Genomic DNA, 23,994 nt, shown 5'->3' on the forward strand with positions numbered 1-23,994 from the left:
CGTAAATGCTGCTCCGCGATCGGTTATGAGAACAGCAGGTGCACCATGGCGCAAAACAATGTCGTGGACAAAGAATCTGGCGACTTCAACTGCAGTTCCCTTAGGCACAGCTTTGGTTTCTGCATAGCGAGTCAGATAGTCGGTCGCGACAATTATCCACTTATTTTCTGAGGATGACGTAGGGAAGGGACCAAGAAGATCCATTCCTACTTGCTGAAATGGTGCTCGAGGTGGATCTAAAGGTTGGAGGAAACCGGCGGGCTTTGCGGGTGGAACTTTACGCCTCTGACAGTCACGGCAGGTGCGGACATAGCGCTGAACGGACGAATACAGCTGTGGCCAGTAGTACTTCTGTCGGATGCGCGCTAATGTCCGAGCAAAGCCTAAGTGACCGGCCGAAGGATCGTCGTGGCACGCCTGCAAAACTTCCTCACGCAGTGCCATTGGAACGGCGAGGAGGAAAGTTTCCTGGCTGCTCTCAAGATTTCTCTTGTAGAGAACATTGTTCCGCAGGCAATACGTAGCCAAACCACGCGAGAGTCGGCGTGGGACGACAACGTCTTCTCCTTGAAGATGCTGGATGACAGGAAGTAGCTCAGTGTCCTCACGTTGAAGCTCAGCCATCCGCACCACATCGATGATGCCAAGAAACGGTAAATCTTGTTCAGTGTCAGATGACGTCGGGGAAATAGGAGCACGAGACAGGCAGTCAGCATCTGTATGCTTATGTCCTGATCGGTAGACCACCGTTATGTCGTACTCTTGAAGGCGGAGGCTCCAGCGGGCGAGGCGGCCTGATGGATCCCGTGGATTGGCAAGCCAACAGAGCGAATGGTGGTCACTGACCGCTCGAAATGGCCGGCCGTATAGGTAGGGTCGAAACTTGCTAATGGCCCAAACGACTGCTAGGCACTCTTTTTCGGTGGTAGAGTAATTAGCCTCTGCTTTTGTGAGACTGCGGCTCGCGTAAGCGATCACACGCTCTGCGCCGTTCTGCCATTGAACTAGAATGGCTCCGATTCCCACGTTGCTGGCGTCTGTGTGGATCTCGGTGTCGGCAGTGTCGTCGAAATGTGCCAGCACTGGAGCTGTCTGCAGTCAATTGCGCAGCTCTACGAAGGCTTGTTGTTGTTCCTCCGTCCATACGAAAGGTACATCTGGCCGTGTCAGTCTTGTAAGAGGTTCCGCAATTTTCGAAAATCCTTCGACAAAACGGCGGTAGTACGCACAGAGTCCGAGGAATCGCTGAACAGCCTTTTTGTCTCCCGGACGAGGGAAATCGGCAACGGCAGCCAACTTCTCCGGATCTGGTCGAACACCCCCCGGGCTAACCACGTGGCCGAGAAACTTGAGTTCCTGATAGCCGAAGTAGCACTTTTCGGGCTTGATGGTAAGGTTCGCTCTCCTTATTGCAGTGAGGACACTTTTTAGCCTTGAAATATGCTCGTCAAATGTGGTTGAAAACACAACGACATCATCCAAGTATACAAGACACGTCTGCCACTTTAGTCCAGCTAGTACAGTATCCATCATGCGTTGAAACGTGGCGGGAGCGGAACAGAGACCGAAAGGCAGCACTTTAAATTCGTACAGCCCGTCAGGCGTCACGAACGCGGTTTTCTCACGGTCGCCTTCGTCAACTTCAATTTGCCAGTACCCTGACTTGAGATCTAGTGATGTGAAGAACTGGGCGTGGCGTAGACGGTCTAAGGCGTCATCAATCCGTGGCAGGGGGTAAACGTCGCGTTTCGTGACTTTGTTAAGCCGTCGATAGTCAACGCAGAAGCGTAGTGTGTTGTCTTTTTTCTTTACTAAGACAACAGGTGACGCCCACGGACTTGTCGAGGGTTGGATGACGTCATCATTCAGCATTTCTTCAACTTGACGTTTAATCACCTCTCTTTCCTTCGGGGACACACGGTATGGATGTTGGCGAAGAGGCCGCGTCGACTCCTCGGTAACAATGCGGTGTTTTGTAACGGTGGTACGCTGAACTTTCGATGCGGTGGAGAAGCAGTCCGAGAATTCCCTCACAAGGTTTAGCAGCCGCTCTTTTCGTGAATCTGGCAAGTCTGGATTAACGTGAATGCGGCTTCCCAGGTCAGCACAAGCTTTTGCATGTGGTGAAGTCGTATCCATTGTGCTGATATCGAAAAAGTCGGCTATTTCACTGAGGAAAGCGACAGTAGTCCCTCTAGGAACGTGCTGAAACTCATTGCTGAAGTTGGTCAGCAGAACTCGAGAGCGTTTATTCTCTAACCGAACAAGGCATCGGGCTATGCATATGTTTCGTTTGAGCAGCAGCGGGATATTTGCCTCAGCAATACCTTCATAGTCGTTGAATTCGTCGAAAACGTCGCAGGCTACCAAGGTGAACACGCTACTCTTCGGCGGTAACGTGACGTCATCGTCGACAATTCTCAGAGCATTGACGTAACTGCCGTGAGGGTTGCGCGCTAAAGCGTGTGCCGTAGAAAACGTCACTTGCGACTGTTGCAAATCTATCACGGCTCCATTATCACGCAGAAAGTCCAGTCCGAGAATTAGGTCCCTCGAGCAACTCGGCAGTATTATAAAATCTCCGAGATACGTAAATCCGTGAATACTGACTCGCGCTGTGCACCGCCCCACCGGAGTAAGAAGATGGCCCCCTGCCGTACGTATCTGCGACCCAGCCCACTGGGTGGAAACCTTCTTTAGCCTGCAGGCAAGACCCATGCTCATAACAGAGGTGTCTGCTCCAGTGTCAATTAGCGCCATTACTTCTTCGTCGTCCACAGTTACCGCAATGTTTGATGTCACCACTCTTCGCATCCCGTTTGACTGCGTCTGTACATCTTTTTGCTGTTGTCGCTGTCGTCGTAGTGGAGGATCTTCCGTAGAGTCAGCGTCAGCGGCCTCACCTCCGGAGGTCGCTGAACTCAGTTTTCCCGACTTGCAGGACTGGGTGAACGGCGTCTTGGAGCGCCGCGTGAATAGGCTGGGCTCGGTGACCTGTAGCGAGCAGGCGACGACGAGCGAGGCTCTTGTGACCGATGTTCAATACTGCGACGATTCGAGATGAAACTCTCTATTTCCTGTGGTCGCTCGCCAGGTCGTGGACGAGGGGCATTAGGCGAAAATCCACGGAGACCCACACGACGGTATGGACATGTCCGGTAGACGTGTCCGGCTTCCCCGCAGTGGAAGCAAAGGGGCCTGTGGTCGGGTGTACGCCAGATGTCACTCTTTCTCGGTCTTGCTTCGTCGATCAACGGTGAGCTGCGAGGGCGGAAGCCTACCTCCATTTGTTGAGCGTGTCGCTCATTGGGGTAACATACGCTGGTGGAACTGTACGATGGACGACGTCGCACTGCTTCCGCGTAGCTCATCTCGACGCAGTGCCTCTGTTGTGGCGCCTCGGATGGTTGGGGAGCGTGAACGGCTTGCCGTAGCTCGGCGCGTACCATCTCCGCAACGGAGAGCTGCTCTGCAGGTGAAGCAGTCACCTGCATCTTTTGTAGCTCTTCCTTAATGAGAGCTCTGATAAGCTCTCGCAACGCGCTGATGTCATTGCCGAGAGTGACAGAAGTGACCTCACTTGGGTTTACACCACGGTTATACTGTCTGGCACGCTGTTGAAGGGCCCTCTCCATGGCAGTGGCTTCCTCATGGAACTCCGCAAGTGTCGCAGGCGGGTTTCGAATCAGGCGAGAGGTACTGGGATCGATACCCCGCACCTCCACCAGAAAATGTCACAAAGACACAGGCACGCAGGTACAAAAAATGGCGTTTACTTTCGCAACCCAAGGGCCAGAACCGCGAACACCAGAGCACGCGCACACAGATCTACTTCATTGTCCTCTTCAGATGCTGGCTACTATAGTTGCCAGCCTACCTTGCGTCAATTTGACATGCTAATAATTTCACCCTGATGTCACACATCGTCCAAGACTCATTTCGATCCCTGTAGCGCAACAGCTTAGGAGCGGCGGCCGAAGCCACAACTCCGCGAACCACCATGCCGCTAACAAGTCGGCGAGTCCTAAACGAGCAACGACGTTCAGCTCGAGCAAGCGAACGCGAGAGCAAACACGGTGCTTTACGCGGAGTGTCTGCGGCCAGCGAACTTCGAACAGGAGAGCGAGCGTACGCTTGGCCGCCGCCATGAACAGCGCCGAGCTGATGTGGAGTTGGCGCCGAAGAAATGGACGGTAATGCGGCCCTTTTCCACAAACACGAGCGAGTGTAGCGCGCAAACGTGGGTCCGTCGCCACGGCCAACAGATGGTGCCGAGCCGGCTGAACTGCTTGCGATCGACTGACTGGGAAGCCAACTCTGATGGCGACCGATTTTCAGTGAGTTCCGACGCTAGCGAAAGCTCCGCCAGCCCGTTCTGGTGCACTTAGAGCGCGCGACATACTACAACCAAGCTCTTTACGAGAACCCTCAACGTGTTTTCAACGACTCCCAACAAAGCGACGAGGACTCAGCCCGATATCGTCAGCCCGGAGCTCATCGCGGCGGCGAAGACAGGCGAGCACTCGATGAGTGAGCGTGCGGGAGGCCGACGGCAATGGCGGCCGATTTCCAGGCTGTCGCAAAGCACAGGCGAACTGCAGACGCCGAAGCTGACCACGATGCATTTCGTGCGTGCGATATACAACACGCCCGAACCCGTTGCCGGCAAGCGCGATCCGTATCACACACGCGACAAGTAGAGTAGAATGAAGAATGGTAACCTACTTATTTTAGAATCCAGTGCTGTTTTCTGCCCTGAGTCGGACTGAAGTATATATCCGATAGGCCTGCTGTTTTCTCGGCCGCCATATTGGCCTTCCCAACTGTTGCTGTCGTGTGTTGGTCGTGAATATCCTGAAGCCAGAGAAATACAGCGCGGCGTGGTGACGTGTCGAGACTTGCTCCAGACTTCGTGGGTGCAGCGAAACGCAACAGCAGCAGCCCACGATCATCCAAGCGTACACACAAGCACCACGTCGTATTTCTTAGATCGTCGAATCCAGGCGGCCGTGGTCGAGCACTCCGAGCGCGAACCGTCGCTGGCAAAATACGGGGAAAGACTGAGCCAGCAGAGGAGGAGAAGGGAGGAGGAGGGCTAAGCACCTTAGCAACGCTTTTCGCGCTGCCTGCAATCCGCGGGTGGTTCATCCCTTTGGCGCGTGTAGTTTCGCGCGGCACACTTCCCTCTGTGGTTGCACCTCGACGGTCTATCTATTCATTGCGCGCGCCTATTGGGCTCCGTTACTCCTTTTCCGGGTAATTTTGCCTTAGAGTGTATTTCGAAAAACAATCTGCTACACAAGCTCTAACAAAAAAAAATCGCAACACATGTCCCTTCATAATGTACGTGCAACACGACACCGCCACCGGTCGACACTCCTGCACTGTCCGGCTCAGCTTCACGTCAGTACCGGTCCCGCAACAGCAAAGTTGCCGTCGGCGCGACCAACCATCACTAGCGCCAGCCCGTCTTCCGGTTGCGACCAGGACTCACGAGGGCGCCGGACTGCAGGCAGTTGCGCAGGTCCCAGGCATCTTCATCACCCGACCTCACGACCACATTCCTGGCCAGCGGCACTGACGATGTGCAGAAGACAGCCAGCCGTGGACCACGTCACTCCCGCTGCGTACATTCCAAAACACTCTACAGAAACAATGGAGCAGGGCCTAGAGAAGGGAGCTTCGGGCTTTTCATTCGCGTGGTACGATGGTCAGTACTGCTATGCTAGCTAATACATCGCCGTGGCCGAGACGCCCATCAAAATAAAACGAAAATCACTTTTCCTAACTCGTGCATCGCAAGATAAAAAAAGTGAGCGAAGCAGAGTGCAACACCTCGATGCCACGATCCTACTAGTTGTGCCACGTGCGACAGGCGGCTGCACAGAGAGTTAGGTTTAATGAGTCGCTCGACAAAAACCGGCATCCACACAGCACCCAGACTAGCGCAGAAAAAGCTGCCGCGAGTAGACATCAACTCTGTAAGGTGGCCCTATCGCTCGCCGCATACAGCAGCTTACTAAGCGATCGGCGTCCACCGTCCCGGACGGTGTTACGACGCTTCGGCGTCGAGCCGCAATACCAGACAGCAACGACTCCCGGCTCCCTGAGCCCAAAAGACATAGAAGAAGCTATTTACAAAGAATCGAATCAACCACGAGGCTTTCGTACTAACTCGCTTCGGGCCTGGCCTACAAACCACGTACTCTAAGCCTTGCTCACCCCAGGATGCAGACCGCATGGCACTCGTCATCAACTGAACAACATTCTTGCAAACCAACAACAAAAAACACTTGCAAGCAGAAAAAAAAGAACTTGAGTGCCCGCAAGTTCAAACACGTCACAAAACCGATCTCCTCACTCTCAACAAAGCACACCGCCGACGCTAGCAAAGAAGTCCCCCTAGGCCTACTCTATCTTGGCTCTAACAAAACTTGTACCGAACTTCAAAAACTGTCATCCGATACTCCAAGAGCTCCACGTCGGGCAGCCAGTGTGGAGTCTCGAACTGGTGGGCACCACCACCATGTTCTTGTAGTGAACGGACACAGTAGACATGGTCGGTACAAACCAAACAGCAACATGCATTTATTTAACAAAATTTAGAAGGACGATATGGTCCGCTGAATCGATACATCAATCGTTATCAAACGCTAGGACATCGTTACACTATATTGCCATACACTCCATGACAAACACAATGACACGTCAAACACACAATACCACGACAAACACAATAACATATTCAGAGGGCACCGCCAACGCTTGACTTACCACGAGGGTACCCGACACGCAGCCCGCGGTGCTACGCACCGGGAACCCACGCTAGAGAAAACCGTTCGCGGACACCACCCCGCGCAGAAGAGACCCGCTCAACTCTCGCCCGCACCAAGGCTTGCCTTCCGCCAGAGGTCACCGCTGGCGCTACACCATGATGATGATAGTGGTGATCAACGCGAACACAACCCCACCTACCGCCCGGTAGTTCTAAACCGAAATGCGGCTTTTGAGCGAGGCACGGAAGCCACGCAGCGCAAACAACTCAACAGGGGGTGTCAGCACCCCCACAAGGTAAATGATGCCGTATATGATATCCGCGTCATGATTCTCATGTTTGGACATGTCGTTTACCTTCGTCATCTATTCACGTCACGTGATACCGAATTTAGTATACATTTGGAGCTAACAAAACGGCCGCGAGCACGCTATGAGCGTAGTTTGTTGTCATTTTCTTACATAACACGCGCGTTAGGATTATCATGTTTGCATAAGTCATATATTTTGTCATCCATTGACGTCGCGTAACGCCGAATTTGGTATATGTGGAAGTAGCAAAACGGCCGCGAGTACATCATGAACGGCCCAATATATTCCAATGTAGCGTTGACGCGCGCACACGCTGGGCACAGCGACACTACGTTAGCAAAACGCGAGCACTCTAACTATAGACTGACGCTAGGCGTGACCAACGTATGTCGGCGAAGCCCGATGTCAACCAGCGCGAAATGCGACATGCTGCATTTCACGCCGATTCGTTACCCAGACAACACTGCGTTTCCCTCTTTTCGTGACGGAGGGACGCGCTGAAACGCACATGCGTCAAAGCAACGCAGCGTGGTGTGCGCGTGCGAGTACATGGCAGCACCGGCGTCTGGCGTGGCAACACCGGCGTGACGCGACGAAATGAATACCGACGAGCATGCACACCGCGTCACGTCGAAATGTATTAGCGGCTTGACTGGCATGTAGTCATGTTCTCACATGGCACGCATCTCATATGTATCATGTTTGCACCAGTCACATACCTTCGTAATCCATTGGCGTCACGTAATACCAAATTTAGCATATTTGAAGCTAGTGAAACGGCCGCGAGCGCATCATGAGAGCCGCATGTAGTCATGTTGTTACATGACATGCCTCTCATGTTTATCATTTTTGCACCAGTATCATACCTTCATCATTCATTCACGTCCCGTAATACTTAATTTGGTATAAGTGAAGCTAGCGAAACGACTGCCAGCGCATCATGAGCATGGCATGTAGTCATGTTGTTATATGACACGTATCTCATGATTATCATGTTTGCACCAGTCACGTACTTTCGTCATTCATTCACGTACCGTAATACCAAATTTGGTACGCTAGCGAAACGGAAGCGACCGCATCATGTGCGTGGCATGCAGCCATGTTGTTAAATGACACGCATGTCATAAACGAGACGCCACAGCGGGCCGCCTTTCCCCAGCCTTGCAAGGAACGCTGGCGCGCCATCCCTCCGGTGGTGTACCTACCTTTGCTCCGTCCTCGCAGCCAGCGAAGCAACGCAAGTGGCGTCCGCGTCAGACTCCTCGCCTCTCTCGCGACGACTACATCGTAGTAGTGAAACCTCGCGTTCCCTGCGAACTACGCACATCCGTCCCGGCCGATCGCGTGGGCGACGCCATCCGCAGCTATCTCGGCGACCGGACTACCACGCAAATTCAAGTGTGGCCGATCTGGGAACAAAACATCTTGGTCTGTAGCACCACCATTTTGCATATGGCACAGCGACTCCTCGGAGACTTCCAGCTGCAAGTGGGAGATCAGCAGCTGCCCGTTCGGGGCCACGCCAAGGCCACAGGGGATAGATGCGAGGGCGTCATCAACATAAACCCTGCTGAAAGTCCGGAGAAGATAAAGTCAGAACTGCATTGGCCTCGAGGTACTATCCTCGCGGTCCGCAAACTCGGAGATTTCGCGGCGGCGGTGGTGACTTTCGAGGGCACGAAGTTACCCCGCTTCCTCTTCACCACTGCGTGGCGACGTATATCCGCGCCTACAAGAAAACGGTCCCTTTTTGCACCAAGTGCGGTACCATCGGTCATCGACCACATCAGTGTCCTCACCTTGCTCCAACCCAGTGTGCCAAATGTGGAACCCCCACACCTGCAGGTCTCAATGCCCACGACTGCCACCCCAAGTGCCTCCTCTGCCATGGCGCCCATGAGACTGGGACCAGTGGCTGCACGGCAAAATATCGGAAACGCAAGCAGCCCTCAACATCTCCTCGAGGGACCACCTCATGTTCGTCACAGCCAGACAGCAGCACCAACCTGCATCAGTCGGCTCCACCACTCCACGCCGACACTCAGGCATTCCCACCGCTCGAAGCACCAGCGGCGGTACCTCAGGTGAGCAATTGGGCAGGGAATGCTGCTTCTAAGCCTCTCTCACCCCCTTCTGTCGATTATCCTTCTCCTGAACGTGTGGCCCTTCGCCAGCAAGTTGCGGCACTTCAAAAGCAAAATTCTGTTTTTACTAAACAACTCTAACTCTTATATAAGCGACTTCAAACCCAACAACAGTGTACTGCAAGGCCATCCGGTATTGCCTCCTCTGTCCAGGCGGCTACGCCAGCTACGTCCAAGCATAGTCCTTGCGCTAAGTCCACTCCTATTAAACTGCCGGTTCAAGCAGTTATGTGTACTCCAGCACTAGGAACCGGTGCCGCATCTACACCAGAAGCTCTTGAGGCTCCTGGGGCACCTCAGGTTCTCTTGCCCGCTAACCAAACTCTCCCTAGCGAGGAGCGCGCCCCGCGCATAGAGGAACGCCTAACGCGCGTCGAAGCTTCGATTAATCACCTCCTCACCAGCTTCTCTGTCCAACGCATAGTAGTAGAGGTTACCCAGGCTATTGAAGCCTGGGCAATCACCCAGTTTCAACCCAAGGCATCGCGTTCCCGCTCCTGCTCGGTGAGCAGTGAGGGTACAGCTCCACAGTGTCGTCGTAAGGTGGCTACCACCACCCCGCCGTTGGACAATCCGGCCTCTGTGCCCCTCCCTGCCTCTGAGGATTCCGAGCGTGACATGGAGAACCAAATATAAAACCTAAGACACTCACGATGGCTACCGATGGCACGTCCCGTTCAAACATTGCGTCTAAATTCGAGATCATACAGTGGAACCCTGGGAGCTTCGGGAACAGGCGAAAGCGTTCACATCTTTCCCTTTTGCTCAGCTCACTTGGCTCTCAGCCGGCCGTCTTGGCGCTCCAAGAATCTGGCCCTGCTCCATCCCTTTCTGGATACTGCTCCTATGTAGGCGGCACCACCACATTCCTCCTCGTGCATAAAGCTTACACGGCGATACAGATTGACCTCGATCTGGAGCTTCCTTACGACTACTGCATCATATCAGTGCTGTCTCAGCGGAGGGGCCAACCATCAATACTTATCTTAAACGTGTACGGTCCCCCTCGCCTTGCGAGGGCTTCGTTTGCGCATCTCTTCCATCGGGCGCTGCGTATAGCGGCCCGACAACCACTGCTGATTGTCGGGGACTTTAATGCCCCCAGCCCTCACTGGGGACCACTGCGAGAAGGCCCGGGTCAGAGAGCTCAAGGAGCTCATTTCCTCGCTAAGCCTCACGCTTCTTACCGATCCGGCACAACCCACACGTTCCGGCAACTCGGTCACGCGAGACACATGCCCCGACCTCTCCCTCACCTGTCACATCCGCGATGCTACATGGGAAAATTTAGGCGAAACCCTAGGCAGCGATCACTTTTTACTCCGCATTTCGTTCACACCGCGGCAGAAAATGAGCCAACACTGGCACCAAGCCCGTCTCACTGATTAGACTCAGTTCAGAATGCAACCATTCCCCGCCGTCCTCTCCTCGACCGAATATTCAGCGTGGGCATCATACGCCCTCCATATGAAACAAGCGAACACTCGCACCCTTGCAACCTCTAATTTGACTCCTTCAATCGATCCACATCTCCTACAATTTTGGCACGCTCGCCACGGGCTCGTAGGGCGCTTGAAACGCAACAAACTTAATCGGAAACTTCGCGCTCGCATTGAGGTCCTCACTGCAGAGGCGGCCGCATACTCTGCACAACTTTCCGATGCTAACTGGGCAGACACCTGTTCGAAGGCTGCAAAGCAGATGAGCTCTAAGAGTGCGTGGCGACTCTTCAGAAGCCTTCTCGATCCCTCCACCGCCAGGGGAGAAACGCAATGCCAGCTCCACCGTGCTCTGCATGTCTTTCAGGGCACTACGGATGAACTCGCGCGAGAACTTTGTGACCGCTACATCTGCCCCACAATTGATCCCGCAGGCCCAGCATATACGTACTCCGGCGCCCCTAACACCGACCTCGACGCCCCATACACGCTTTCCGATTTACGATTTGCACTCACGAAAATGCGACGGGGCACGGCCCCTGGACGCGATGGAATCACAGTATCACTCCTGGCAAATCTTCCCGACCAAGCACACCTCTCGCTACTCCACCTTATAAATTCAATATGGGACGGCTCTCCGCTTCCAACGGAATGGACCACATCGGTCGTGACATTCATACCCAAATCGGCAAAGTTCGACAATGTCAAACACAGCATTATACTCACTAACCTGTCTACCACAAACTGCGGGCAGAAGACTTTCAACTACATTCGCGCCTTTCTATCACATCGCACCGCCTTCATTCGCCTTAATTCTACCGAACACGGCCCGTACTTACTAGGCACGCGGGGTACACCTCAAGGGGCAGTCCTATCTCCTCTGCTTTTTAACCTGGCGATGATGAACCTCCCCTCTCTTCTAAGCAAGGTCGAGGGAATACAACACGCACTATATGCGGACGATATCACAATCTGGACCAACACCGGCTCCTTAGCGCAAATCGAAAAACACCTGCAAAAGGCTGCCCTTCTGGTGGACACCTACGCTGGCTCTTGCGGCCTGGAGTGCTCTCCAGCTAAATCGGCTCTTCTTTCAGTCTCTCCGCTACCGCCGCCTAAAATTTTTCTTCCGTCCGGGCCCGTCCCGTCAGTGCAAAATATTCGGGTTCTTGGTCTTCACCTCACATCGTCCTTGGATCCAAAGGGCATAATAGCAGGCCTCAGACGCACCAGTGAACAGGTGAGCCGCATGATACGGCGAGTTTCTACCCTGCGCGGCGGCCTCCGAGGGTCTCAGTCCCTCCGATTGGCCCACGCGTTTGTGACCAGTCGCGTCCTCTACGCCTTGCCTTACCTTCGCCTGCATCGTCCACACGAGCACCAGCTGGACGTCTTTCTTCGTTTAGTATACAAACGCGCTCTGGACCTACCTATTGCAACTTCCAACAGCCAATTCGCGGCTCTGGGGGTACACAACATCTTTGAAGAGATGCGCGAAGCTCATCGCGTTAACCAAATCAATCGACTGTCGCAGACGCCTTCAGGGCGCCGTCTTCTACACAGACTTGGCCTTAACCCAATATCTGACCAAGACCCTCTGCAGCCGGTACCAGAGCTCTGGCGTCAAAAGCTATGGGTGGAACCTCTACCCCGTAATATGAACCCCGACCTCCATCCTGGCCGTAGACTAGCACGCACCGCGGCCCTTCATACACGACACTCCGATCGTCCTGGTGTTTTCTACGTGGACGTCTCGGCTCCCTCCCCCTCGGGTCACTTCACGGCTGCCGTGATTACAGAGGGCAAACACGTTGATGGCTTCTCCTTTCGAACAGACACAGTAACGCACGCTGAAGGAGTTGCTATAGCTTTGGCTGCCTCTCACCCTGCCTCACGCACCATCCCGATAGACTCGCGCTCGGCCTGTTCTCAGTACCTTCAGGGTTCCATTGCCCAGCTGGCAGCTAGCCGACTACAGGCAGCCTCTTGGCGCTTTAACCCTCAACCCATTTGTATAGTCTGGACCCCAGGCCACTCGGGCCTGCCCGGCAACGAGGCGGCAAATGCCGCTGCCCGCGCTTCTCCTGTCCGGGCCGTTGCCCCTCCATGTCCCGAGACGGAATGTGGCAATACCAACCTGACCTGCTTTTGCGAAATTTTGGCTTATTACCGGGCTTCGCGCCGCCTCTACCCGGACCCCGCACGCGGTTTGGAGAAAGCGGACGAACGACTGCTACGCCGCCTGCAGACGTTCGTGTACGAGACGATGTGTACGAGACGATATCATGGGTCGAACAACTGCTTTATTGCCTATAGTGACGAGTTTAAGTAGGCCAGGCGGGTGACGTCACGCTTGCGTAGGAGCGACAGCTTGCGCTCGCTATCGCGGCCGTGACAACTCGGTTACATCTTCCTTTCCTTGGGACAATATAGGTCGCTCTGGCATGGGGTACCGACGAGGCTCTCGACGTTCCCGAGTGCTTCTCCGTGGTAGTGGCGGCTCTGGAACGGGACCCGAGCCTGGCAAGCCTGAGGAAGGTGTTGTGGTAGTGTCGGGGCATGGTAGCTCTGGAACCTCCCGGAGATGTTCCCGTGTGCGTCGCATTTCTCGGCCATCTTCTGTTTTAACCAGTACGGAGCGTGGAGCTCCCGCTGATCCCAGCACAACGACCGGGCACCACGTCCGTGTGTGCGTGTCGTATAAGTCTGGTGGTCGCCAGGCACTCTTTGCCGGAAATCAATGGCACCTGCTCAACCTGTCATGTGCTCGCCGACACATATCACGTCGTAGCATCGTGCCCAGTTAATCCCGTCCCTTTCTCATCCTCTTCTCCTATCCCAACTAGAGAGGATTGGAAGGAGCACCTGCTCGGCTGCTCTACCTTGGCTGCGCAACGCTCCTTGGTGGAGCGCGCACGGGCACCTTCCAGCTCTACTGGCGTCCCGGAATAGGGTCTTGCCACTCAAGCACGCCGATGGGTCACGTCGGCACTCTCTAGTTGACTTTTTCTGAAATAAATGTTTTTACCACCACCTACCATGTCATATTTTCATGTTAGGGTCTGTCGCTTGTGTTCGCCGTGCAATCATGCCATACCATACCTGTTTGGCAACATGCCATGTGAACTGAACCACCGCAAGAGCTGCAGGAACATGAAATGTAAATCATGACCATCATGCCACACATGTCATGGTTTTCATGTTATGACTAGCCAAGTATGTTCTTCATACAGTCATGTTATGCCATACCAAGTTTGGTATCGATACCACTATCGAAACGGCAAGGAGAGCTGAAAGTCGTAAGCGGAGAGATAGATAGATAGATAGATAGATAGATAGATAGATAGATAGATAGATAGATAGATAGATAGATAGATAGATAGATAGATAGATAGATAGATAGATAGATAGATAGATAGATAGATAGATAGATAGATAGAGAGACAGACAGACAGACAGACAGACAGACAGACAGACAGACAGACAGACAGACAGACAGACAGACAGACAGACAGATAGATAGATAGATAGATAGATAGATAGATAGATAGATAGATAGATAGATAGATAGATAGATAGATAGATAGATAGATAGATAGATAGATAGATAGATAGATAGATAGATACGCTCCAAGTCACCGAAGTTAGCGAAGAAATGTTTCGCATTTAAAAAGCGATAGCATTATGCTTCCCGTTTATGGTCTTGGCCTTAACACGTTCTTCGAAATGTGCGCATGGGATAAAAGTGACACGGAATAACACGGTACTTCACGTAACGCAATACACGAAAGAAAAGACAAGCAGCATATATACCTTTTCATTTTTTGTTGGCCTGACACTATTCCTTATAATAGCCCGTATCTAGGCCGTCCGCGCGCCTTGGTCAGTCGGAAATACAAATACATACACTCGCGCCTCATATTCATGGGTTCCACAGAAATGTGGCACAAGGATTTCACCGCAGCTGCTCGCAATCTGGTCCCTCACAAACGAACTCGAGCACAACCACAAGCAGCACACATCACAACTCCGAACATCTCGACGGCACACAGCGAATGATGACACATTCGTTGTTTCTTGTCGAAGCGCAGAAATGTTGCAGGTATTGCAACGCCGATGGCAATGCGTTGCCGATTGTCGGCGTCGATTGCGCTGAGTGCCACTGCAGCGCACAACGCAACCAGCGTCTTCAGCCCATTGACATGCGGTAGAGCTGTCTGGCCTTGACCAAGTTTCTTCAGCTGGCGGTGGCTCAACGCGCCAAACTCACACAGATAGTCCCACTACTGATTGACTCCCGCGCTGCCCGCGCTATCCAGAGAAGACGCCGCCGGCTCGCGTTTGCATCATGCACATGACATGAAAAGGCGCAGTGGCGCCACGAGAAATCCTAGCGGCAGGCCGTGTCGTTTTGGAACGCCGAGACAGCAGCCGTGGCCTGCTGGTCGTGCCACTAGATCATATTCTAGTTCACTATAATAACGGAGAACGTGCCATGAACGACTACGAAGAAATGAAGATGCGTGTGGCGGCTCATCTAAAAGCGGAGCTGAGGGCTCGTAAAGCTACCGCGGCACAGCGATGCAGGCAAGTGAACCCGGAGCTGAGGGCACGCGAAGCTGCAGCGGCACGCCGAAGAAGGCAAGTGAACCCGGAGCTGAGGGCACGCGAAGCTGCAGCGGCACGCCGAAGAAGGCAAGTGAATCCGAAGCTGAGGGCTCGCGAAGCTGCTGCGGCATGGCGACGCAGGCAAGCGAACCCGGAGCTGAGGGCTCGCGAAGCTACAGCGGCATGGCGACGCAGGCAAGCGAACCCGGAGCTGAGGGCACGCGAAGCTGCTGCGGCACGGCGACGCAGGCAAGCGAACCCGGAGCTGAGGGCTCGCGAAGCTGCTGCGGCATGGCGACGCAGGCAAGCGAACCCGGAGCTCAGGGCTCGCGAAGCTGCTGCGGCATGGTGACGCAGGCAAGCGAACACAGAGCTGAGGGCTCGCGAAGCTGCCGCGGCACGGCGACGCAGGCAAGCGAACCCGGAGCTGAGGGCACGCGAAGCTGCCGCGGCACGCCGAAGAAGGCAAGCGAACCCAGAGCTGAGGGCTAGCGAAGCTGCAGCGGCACGCCGAAGAAGGCAAGCGAACCCGGAGCTGAGGGCACACGAAGCTGCAGTGGCACGCCGAAGAAGGCAAGCGAACCCGGAGCTGAGGGCAGGCGAAGCTGCCGCGGCACGCCGAAGAAGGCAAGCGAACCCGGAGCTGAGGGCTAGCGAAGCTGCAGTGGCACGCCGAAGAAGGCAAGCGAACCCGGAGCTGAGGGCACGCGAAGCTGCAGCGGCACGCCGAACAAGGCAAGCGAACCCGGAGCTGAGGGCACGCGAAGCTGCAGCGGCACGCCGAAGAAGGCAAGCAAACCCGGAGCTGAGGGCTAGCGAAGCTGCAGCGGCACGCCGAAGAAGGCAAGCGAACCCGGAGCTGAGGGCACGTGAAGCTGCAGCGGCACGGCGAAGAAGGCAAGCGAACCGGGAGCTGAAGGCTAGCGAAGCTGCAGCGGCACGCCGAAGAAGGCAAGCGAACCCCGAGCTGAGGGCACGCGAAAGCTGCAGCGGCACGCCGAAGAAGGCAAGCGAACTCGGAGCTGAGGGCACGCGAAGCTGCGGCGGCACGCCGAAGAAGGCAAGCGAACCCGGAGCTGAGGGCACGCGAAGCTGCAGCGGCACGCCGAAGAAGGCAAGCGAACCCGGAGCTGAGGGCTAGCGAAGCAGCAGCGGCACGCCGAAGAAGGCAAGCGAACCCGGAGCTGAGGGCACGCGAAGCTGCCGCGGCACGGCGAAGAAGGCAAGCGAACCCGGAGCTGAGGGCTAGCGAAGCTGCAGCGGCACGGCGAAGAAAGCAAGGGAACCCGGAGCTGAGGGCACGCGAACCTGCCGCGGCACGGCGAAGAAGGCAAGCGAACCCGGAGGTGAGGGCACGCGAAGCTGCAGCGGCACGCCGAAGAAGGCAAGCGAACCCGGAGCTGAGGGCACGCAAAGCTGCAGCGGCACGGCGACGCAGGCAAGCGAACCCGGAGCTGAGGGCACGCGAAGCTGCCGCGGCACGGCGAAGAAGGCAAGCGAACCCGGAGCTGAGGGCACGCGAAGCTGCAGCGGCACGCCGAAGAAGGCAAGCGAACCCGGAGCTGAGGGCTAGCGAAGCTGCAGCGGCACGCCGAAGAAGGCAAGCGAACGCGAAGCTGAGGGCACGCGAAGCTGCAGCGGCACGCCGAAGCAGGCAAGCGAACCCGGAGCTGAGGGCTAGCGAAGCTGCAGCGGCACGGCGAAGAAGGCAAGAGAACCCGGAGCTGAGGGCACGCGAAGCTGCAGCGGAACGGCGAAGAAGGCAAGCGAACCCGGAGCTGAGGGCACGCGAAGCTGCAGCAGCACGCCGAAGAAGGCAAGCAAACCCGGAACTGAGAGCACGCAAAGTTGCAGCGGCACGCCGAAGAAGGCAAACGAACCCAGAGCTGAGGGCTAGCGAAGCTGCAGCGGCACGGCGACGCAGGCAAGCGAACCCGGAGCTGAGGGCACGCGAAGCTGCCGCGGCACAGCAAAGAAGGCAAGCGAACCACGAGCTGAGGGCTAGCGAAGCTGCAGCGGCACGCCGAAGAAGGCAAGCGAACCCGGAGCTGAGGGCTAGCGAAGCTGCAGCGGCGCGTCGAAAAAGGCAAGCGAACCCGGAGCTGAGGGCTAGCGAAGCTGCAGCGGCACGCCGAAGAAGGCAAGCGAACCCGGAGCTGAGGGCTTGCGAAGCTGCAGCGGCACGCCGAAAAAGGCAAGCGAACCCTGAGCTGAGGGCACGCGAAGCTGCAGCGGCACGCCGAAGAAGGCAAGCGAACCCGGAGCTGAGGGCACGCGAAGCTGCAGCGGCACGGCGAAGAAGGCAAGCGAACCCGGAGCTGAGGGCTCGCGAAGCTGCAGCGGAACGGCGACGCAGGCAAGCGAACCCGGAGCTGAGGGCACGCGAAGCTGCCGCGGCATGGTGACGCAGGCAAGCGAACCCGGAGCTGAGGGCTCGCGAAGCTGCTGCGGCATGGCGACGCAGGCAAGCGAACCCGGAGCTGAGGGCTCGCGAAGCTGCTGCGGCACGCCGAAAAAGGCAAGCGAACTCGGAGCTGAGGGCACGCGAAGCTGCAGCGGCACACCGAAGAAGGCAAGCGAACCCGGAGCTGGGGGCTCGCGAAGCTGCTGCGGCACGGCGACGACGCAGGCAAGCGAACCAGGAGCTGAGGGCACGCGAACCTGCAGCGGCATGGCGACGCAGGCAAGCGAACTCGGAGCTGAGGGCACGCGAAGCTGCTGCGGCACGGCGACGCAGGCAAGCGAACCCGGAGCTGAGGGCTCGCGAAGCTGCCGCGGCACGGCGACACAGGCAAGCGAACCCGGAGCTGAGGGCACGCGAAGCTGCAGCAGCACGCCGAAGAAGGCAAGCTAACCCGGAGCTGAGGGCACGCGAAGCTGCCGCGGCACGCCGAAGAAGGCAAGCGAACCCGGAGCTGAGGGCTAGCGAAGCTGCAGTGGCACGCCGAAGAAGGCAAGCGAACCCGGAGCTGAGGGCACGCGAAGCTGCAGCGGCACGCCGAACAAGGCAAGCGAACCCGGAGCTGAGGGCACGCGAAGCATCAGCGGCACGCCGAAGAAGGCAAGCGAACCCGGAGCTGAGGGCTAGCGAAGCTGCCGCAGCACGCAGAAGAAGGCAAGCGAAGCCGGAGCTGAGGGCACGCGAAGGTGCAGCGGCACGGCGAAGAAGGCAAGCGAACCCGGAGCTGAGGGCACGCGAAGCTTCAGCGGCACGGAGAAGAAGGTAAGCGAACCTGGAGCTGAGGGCTAGCGAAGATGCCGTGGCACGCGGAAGAAGGCAAGCGAACCCGGAGCTGAGGGCTAGCGAAGCTGCCGCGGCACGCCGAAGAAGGCAAGCGATCCCGGAGCTGAGGGCTAGCGAAGCTGCCACGGCACGCCGAAGAAGGCAACCGAACCCGGAGCTTAGGGCTAGCGAAGCTGCAGCGGCACGCCGAAGAAGGCAACCGAACGTGGAGGCAGCGAGGGCTAGCGAAGCTGCAGCGGCACGCCGAAGAATGCAAGCGAACCCGGAGCTTAGGGCTAGCTAAGCTGCAGCGGCACGGCGAAGAAGGCAACTGAACCCGGAGCTTAGGGCTAGCTAAGCTGCAGCGGCACGGCGAAGAAGGCTAATCAACCTGGAGGCAGCGAGGGCACGTGAAGCTGCAGCGGCACGGCTAAGAAGGCAAGCGAACCCGGAGCTTAGGGCTAGCTAAGCTGCAGCGGCACGGCGAAGAAGGCTAATCAACCTGGAGGCAGCGAGGGCACGTGAAGCTGCAGCGGCACGGCTAAGAAGGCAAGCGAACCCTGAGCTGAGGGCTACCGAAGCTGCAGCGGCACGCCGAAGAAAGCAAGCGAACCCGGAGCTGAGGGCACGCGAAGCTGTAGCGGCACGCCGAAGAAGGCAAGCGAACCCGGAGCTGAAGGCTAGCGAAGCTGCCGCGGCACGCCGTAGAAGGCAACCGAACCCGGAGCTGAGGGCTAGCGAAGCTGCAGCGGCACGCCGAAGAAGGCAAGCGAACCCGGAGCTGAGGGCTAGCGAAGCTGCAGCGGCACGGCACAGAAGGCTAATCAACCTGGAGGCAGCGAGGGCACGCGAAGCTGCAGCGGAACGGCGAAAAAGGCAAGCGAACCCGGAGCTGAGGGCACGCGAAGCTGCAGCGGCACGCCGAAGAAGGCAAGCAAACCCGGAACTGAGAGCACGCAAAGTTGCAGCGGCACGCCGAAGAAGGCAAGCGAACCCAGAGCTGAGGGCTAGCGAAGCTGCAGCGGCACGGCGACGCAGGCAAGCGAACCCGGAGCTGAGGGCACGCGAAGCTGCCGCGGCACAACAAAGAAGGCAAGCGAACCCCGAGCTGAGGGCTAGCGAAGCTGCAGCGGCACGCCGAAGAAGGCAAGCGAACCCGGAGCTGAGGGCTAGCGAAGCTGCAGCGGCGCGTCGAAAAAGGCAAGCGAACCCGGAGCTGAGGGCTAGCGAAGCTGCAGCGGCACGCCGAAGAAGGCAAGCGAACCCGGAGCTGAGGGCTTGCGAAGCTGCAGCGGCACGCCGAAAAAGGCAAGCGAACCCGGAGCTGAGGGCACGCGAAGCTGCAGCGGCACGCCGAAGAAGGCAAGCGAACCCGGAGCTGAGGGCACGCGAAGCTGCAGCGGCACGGCGAAGAAGGCAAGCGAACCCGGAGCTGAGGGCTCGCGAAGCTGCAGCGGAACGGCGACGCAGGCAAGCGAACCCGGAGCTGAGGGCACGCGAAGCTGCCGCGGCATGGTGACGCAGGCAAGCGAACCCGGAGCTGAGGGCTCGCGAAGCTGCTGCGGCATGGCGACGCAGGCAACCGAACCCGGAGCTGAGGGCTCGCGAAGCTGCTGCGGCACGCCGAAAAAGGCAAGCGAACTCGGAGCTGAGGGCACGCGAAGCTGCAGCGGCACACAGAAGAAGGCAAGCGAACCCGGAGCTGAGGGCACGCGAAGCTGCTGCGGCACGGCGACGCAGGCAAGCGAACCCGGAGCTGAGGGCTCACGAAGCTGCCGCGGCACGGCGACACAGGCAAGCGAACCCGGAGCTGACGCACGCGAAGCTGCAGCAGCACGCCGAAGAAGGCAAGCTAACCCGGAGCTGAGGGCACGCGAAGCTGCCGCGGCACGCCGAAGAAGGCAAGCGAACCCGGAGCTGAGGGCTAGCGAAGCTGCAGTGGCACGCCGAAGAAGGCAAGCGAACCCGGAGCTGAGGGCACGCGAAGCTGCAGCAGCACGCCGAAGAAGGCAAGCGAACCCGGAGCTGAGGGCTAGCGAAGCTGCAGTGGCACGCCGAAGAAGGCAAGCGAACCCGGAGCTGAGGGCACGCGAAGCTGCAGCAGCACGCCGAAGAAGGCAAGCTAACCCGGAGCTGAGGGCACGCGAAGCTGCCGCGGCACGCCGAAGAAGGCAAGCGAACCCGGAGCTTAGGGCTAGCGAAGCTGCAGCGGCACGCCGAAGAAGGCAACCGAACCTGGAGGCAGCGAGGGCTAGCGAAGCTGCAGCGGCACGCCGAAAAAGGCAAGCGAACCCGGAGCTTAGGGCTAGCTAAGCTGCAGCGGCACGGCGAAGAAGGCAACTGAACCCGGAGCTTAGGGCTAGCTAAGCTGCAGCGGCACGGCGAAGAAGGCTAATCAACCTGGAGGCAGCGAGGGCACGTGAAGCTGCAGCGGCACGGCTAAGAAGGCAAGCGAACCCGGAGCTTAGGGCTAGCTAAGCTGCAGCGGCACGGCGAAGAAGGCTAATCAACCTGGAGGCAGCGAGGGCACGTGAAGCTGCAGCGGCACGGCTAAGAAGGCAAGCGAACCCGGAGCTGAGGGCTACCGAAGCTGCAGCGGCACGCCGAAGAAAGCAAGCGAACCCGGAGCTGAGGGCACGCGAAGCTGTAGCGGCACGCCGAAGAAGGCAAGCGAACCCGGAGCTGAAGGCTAGCGAAGCTGCCGCGGCACGCCGTAGAAGGCAACCGAACCCGGAGCTGAGGGCTAGCGAAGCTGCAGCGGCACGCCGAAGAAGGCAAGCGAACCCGGAGCTGAGGGCTAGCGAAGCTGCAGCGGCACGGCACAGAAGGCTAATCAACCTGGAGGCAGCGAGGGCACGTGAAGCTGCAGCGGCACGGCTAAGAAGGCAAGCGAACCCGGAGCTGAGGGCTAGCGAAGCTGCAGCGGCACGCCGAAGAAGGCAAGCGAACCCGGAGCTCAGGGCTAGCGAAGCTGCAGCGGCACGTTGAAAAAGGCAAGCGAACCCGGAGCTGAGGGCTAGCGAAGCTGCAGCGGCACGCCGAAGAAGGCAAGCAAACCCGGAGCTGAGAGCTAGCGAAGCTGTAGCGGCAGGCCGAAGAAGGCAAGCGAACCCGGAGCTGAGGGCTAGCAAAGCTGCAGCGGCACGCCGAAGAAGGCAAGTGAACCCGGAGCTGAGGGCACGTGAAGCTGCAGCGGCACGGCGAAGAAGGCAAGCGAACCCGCAGCTGAGGGCACGCGAAGCTGCAGCGGCACGGCGAAGAAGGCAAGCGAACCCGGAGCTGAGGGCTAGCGAAGCTGCCGTGGCACGCGGAAGAGGGCAAGCGAACCCGGAGCTGAGGGCTAGCGAAGCTGCCGCGGCACGCCGAAGAAGGCAAGCGAACCCGGAGCTGAGCGCTAGCGAAGCTGCAGCGGCACGCCGAAGAAGGCAACCAAACCCGGAGCTGGGGGCTAGTGAAGCTGCAGCGGCACGCCCAAGAAGGCAAGCGAACCGGGAGCTGAGGGCTAGCGAAGCTGCAGCGGCAGGGCTAAGAAGGCAAGCGAACCCGGAGCTGAGGGCTAGCGAAGCTGCCACGGCACGCCGAAGAAGGCAACCGAACCCGGAGCTGAGGGCTAGCGAAGCTGCAGCGGCACGGCAAAGAAGGCTAATGAACCCGGAGCTGAGGGCACGCGAAGCTGCAGCGGCATGGCGAAGAAGGCAAGCGAACCCGGAGCTGAGGACACGCGAAGCTGCAGTGGCACGCCGAAGAAGGCAAGCGAACCCGGAGCTGAGGGCTAGCGAAGCTGCAGCGGCACGACGAAGAAGGCAAGCGCACCCAGAGCTGAGGGCTAGCGAAGCTGCCGCGGCACGCGGAAGAAGGCAAGCGAACCCGGAACTCAGGTCACGCGAAGCTGCAGCGGCACGGCGAAGAAGGCAAGCGAACCCGGAGCTCAGGGCTAGCGAAGCTGCCGTGGCACGCGGAAGAGGGCAAGCGAACCCGGAGCTGAGGGCTAGCGAAGCTGCCGCGGCACGCCGAAGAAGGCAAGCGAACCCGGAGCTGAGGGCTAGTGAAGCTGCAGCGGCACGCCGAAGAAGGCTAATCAACCCGGAGCTGAGGGCTAGCGAAGCTGCAGCGGCATGGCGAAGAAGGCTAATGAACCTGGAGGCAGCGAGGGCACGTGAAGCTGCAGCGGCATGGTAAAGAAGGCAAGCGAACCCGGAGCTGACGGCTAGCGAAGCTGCAGCGGCACGCCGAAGAAGGCAAGAGAACCCGGAGCTGAGGGCTAACGAAGCTGCAGTGGCATGGCGAAGAAGGCAAGCGAACCCGGAGCTGAGGGCACGCGAAGCTGCAGCGGCACGCCGAAGAAGGCAAGCGAACCCGGAGCTGAGGGCTAGCGAAGCTGCCGCAGCACGGCTAAGAAGGCAAGCGAGCCCGGAGCTGAGGGCACGCGAAGCTGCAGCGGCACGGCGAAGAAGGCAAGCGAACCCGGAGCTGAGGGCTAGCGAAGCTGCAGCGGCACGCCGAAGAAGGCAACCGAACCTGGAGGCAGCGAGGGCTAGCGAAGCTGCCGCGGCACGCCGAAGAAGGCAAGCGATCCCGAAGCTGAGGGCTAGCGAAGCTGCCATGGCACGCCGAAGAAGGCAACCGAACCCGGAGATGAGGGCTAGCTAAGCTGCAGCGGCACGGCGAAGAAGGCTAATCAACCTGGAGGCAGCGAGGGCACGTGAAGCTGCAGCGGCACAGCTAAGAAGGCAAGCGAACCCGGAGCTGAGGGCTACCGAAGCTGCAGCGGCACGCCGAAGAAGGCAAGCGAACCCGGAGCTGAGGGCACGCGAAGCTGCAGCGGCACGCCGAAGAAGGCAAGCGAACCTGGAGCTGAGGGCTAGCGAAGCTGCAGCGGCACGGCGCAGAAGGCTAATGAACCTGGAGGCAGCGAGGGCATGCGAAGCTGCAGCGGCACGGCTAAGAAGGCAAGCGAAGCCGGAGCTGAGGGCACGCGAAGGTGCAGCGGCACGGCGAAGAAGGCAAGCGAACCCGGAGCTGAGGGCACGCGAAGCTTCAGCGGCACGGAGAAGAAGGTAAGCGAACCTGGAGCTGAGGGCTAGCGAAGATGCCGTGGCACGCGGAAGAAGGCAAGCGAACCCGGAGCTGAGGGCTAGCGAAGCTGCCGCGGCACGCCGAAGAAGGCAAGCGATCCCGGAGCTGAGGGCTAGCGAAGCTGCCACGGCACGCCGAAGAAGGCAACCGAACCCGGAGCTTAGGGCTAGCGAAGCTGCAGCGGCACGCCGAAGAAGGCAACCGAACCTGGAGGCAGCGAGGGCTAGCGAAGCTGCAGCGGCACGCCGAAGAATGCAAGCGAACCCGGAGCTTAGGGCTAGCTAAGCTGCAGCGGCACGGCGAAGAAGGCAACTGAACCCGGAGCTTAGGGCTAGCTAAGCTGCAGCGGCACGGCGAAGAAGGCTAATCAACCTGGAGGCAGCGAGGGCACGTGAAGCTGCAGCGGCACGGCTAAGAA

The sequence above is a fragment of the Rhipicephalus microplus genome, chromosome 9, assembly GCF_043290135.1.
Source record: "Rhipicephalus microplus isolate Deutch F79 chromosome 9, USDA_Rmic, whole genome shotgun sequence".
NCBI lineage: Eukaryota > Metazoa > Arthropoda > Arachnida > Ixodida > Ixodidae > Rhipicephalus > Rhipicephalus microplus.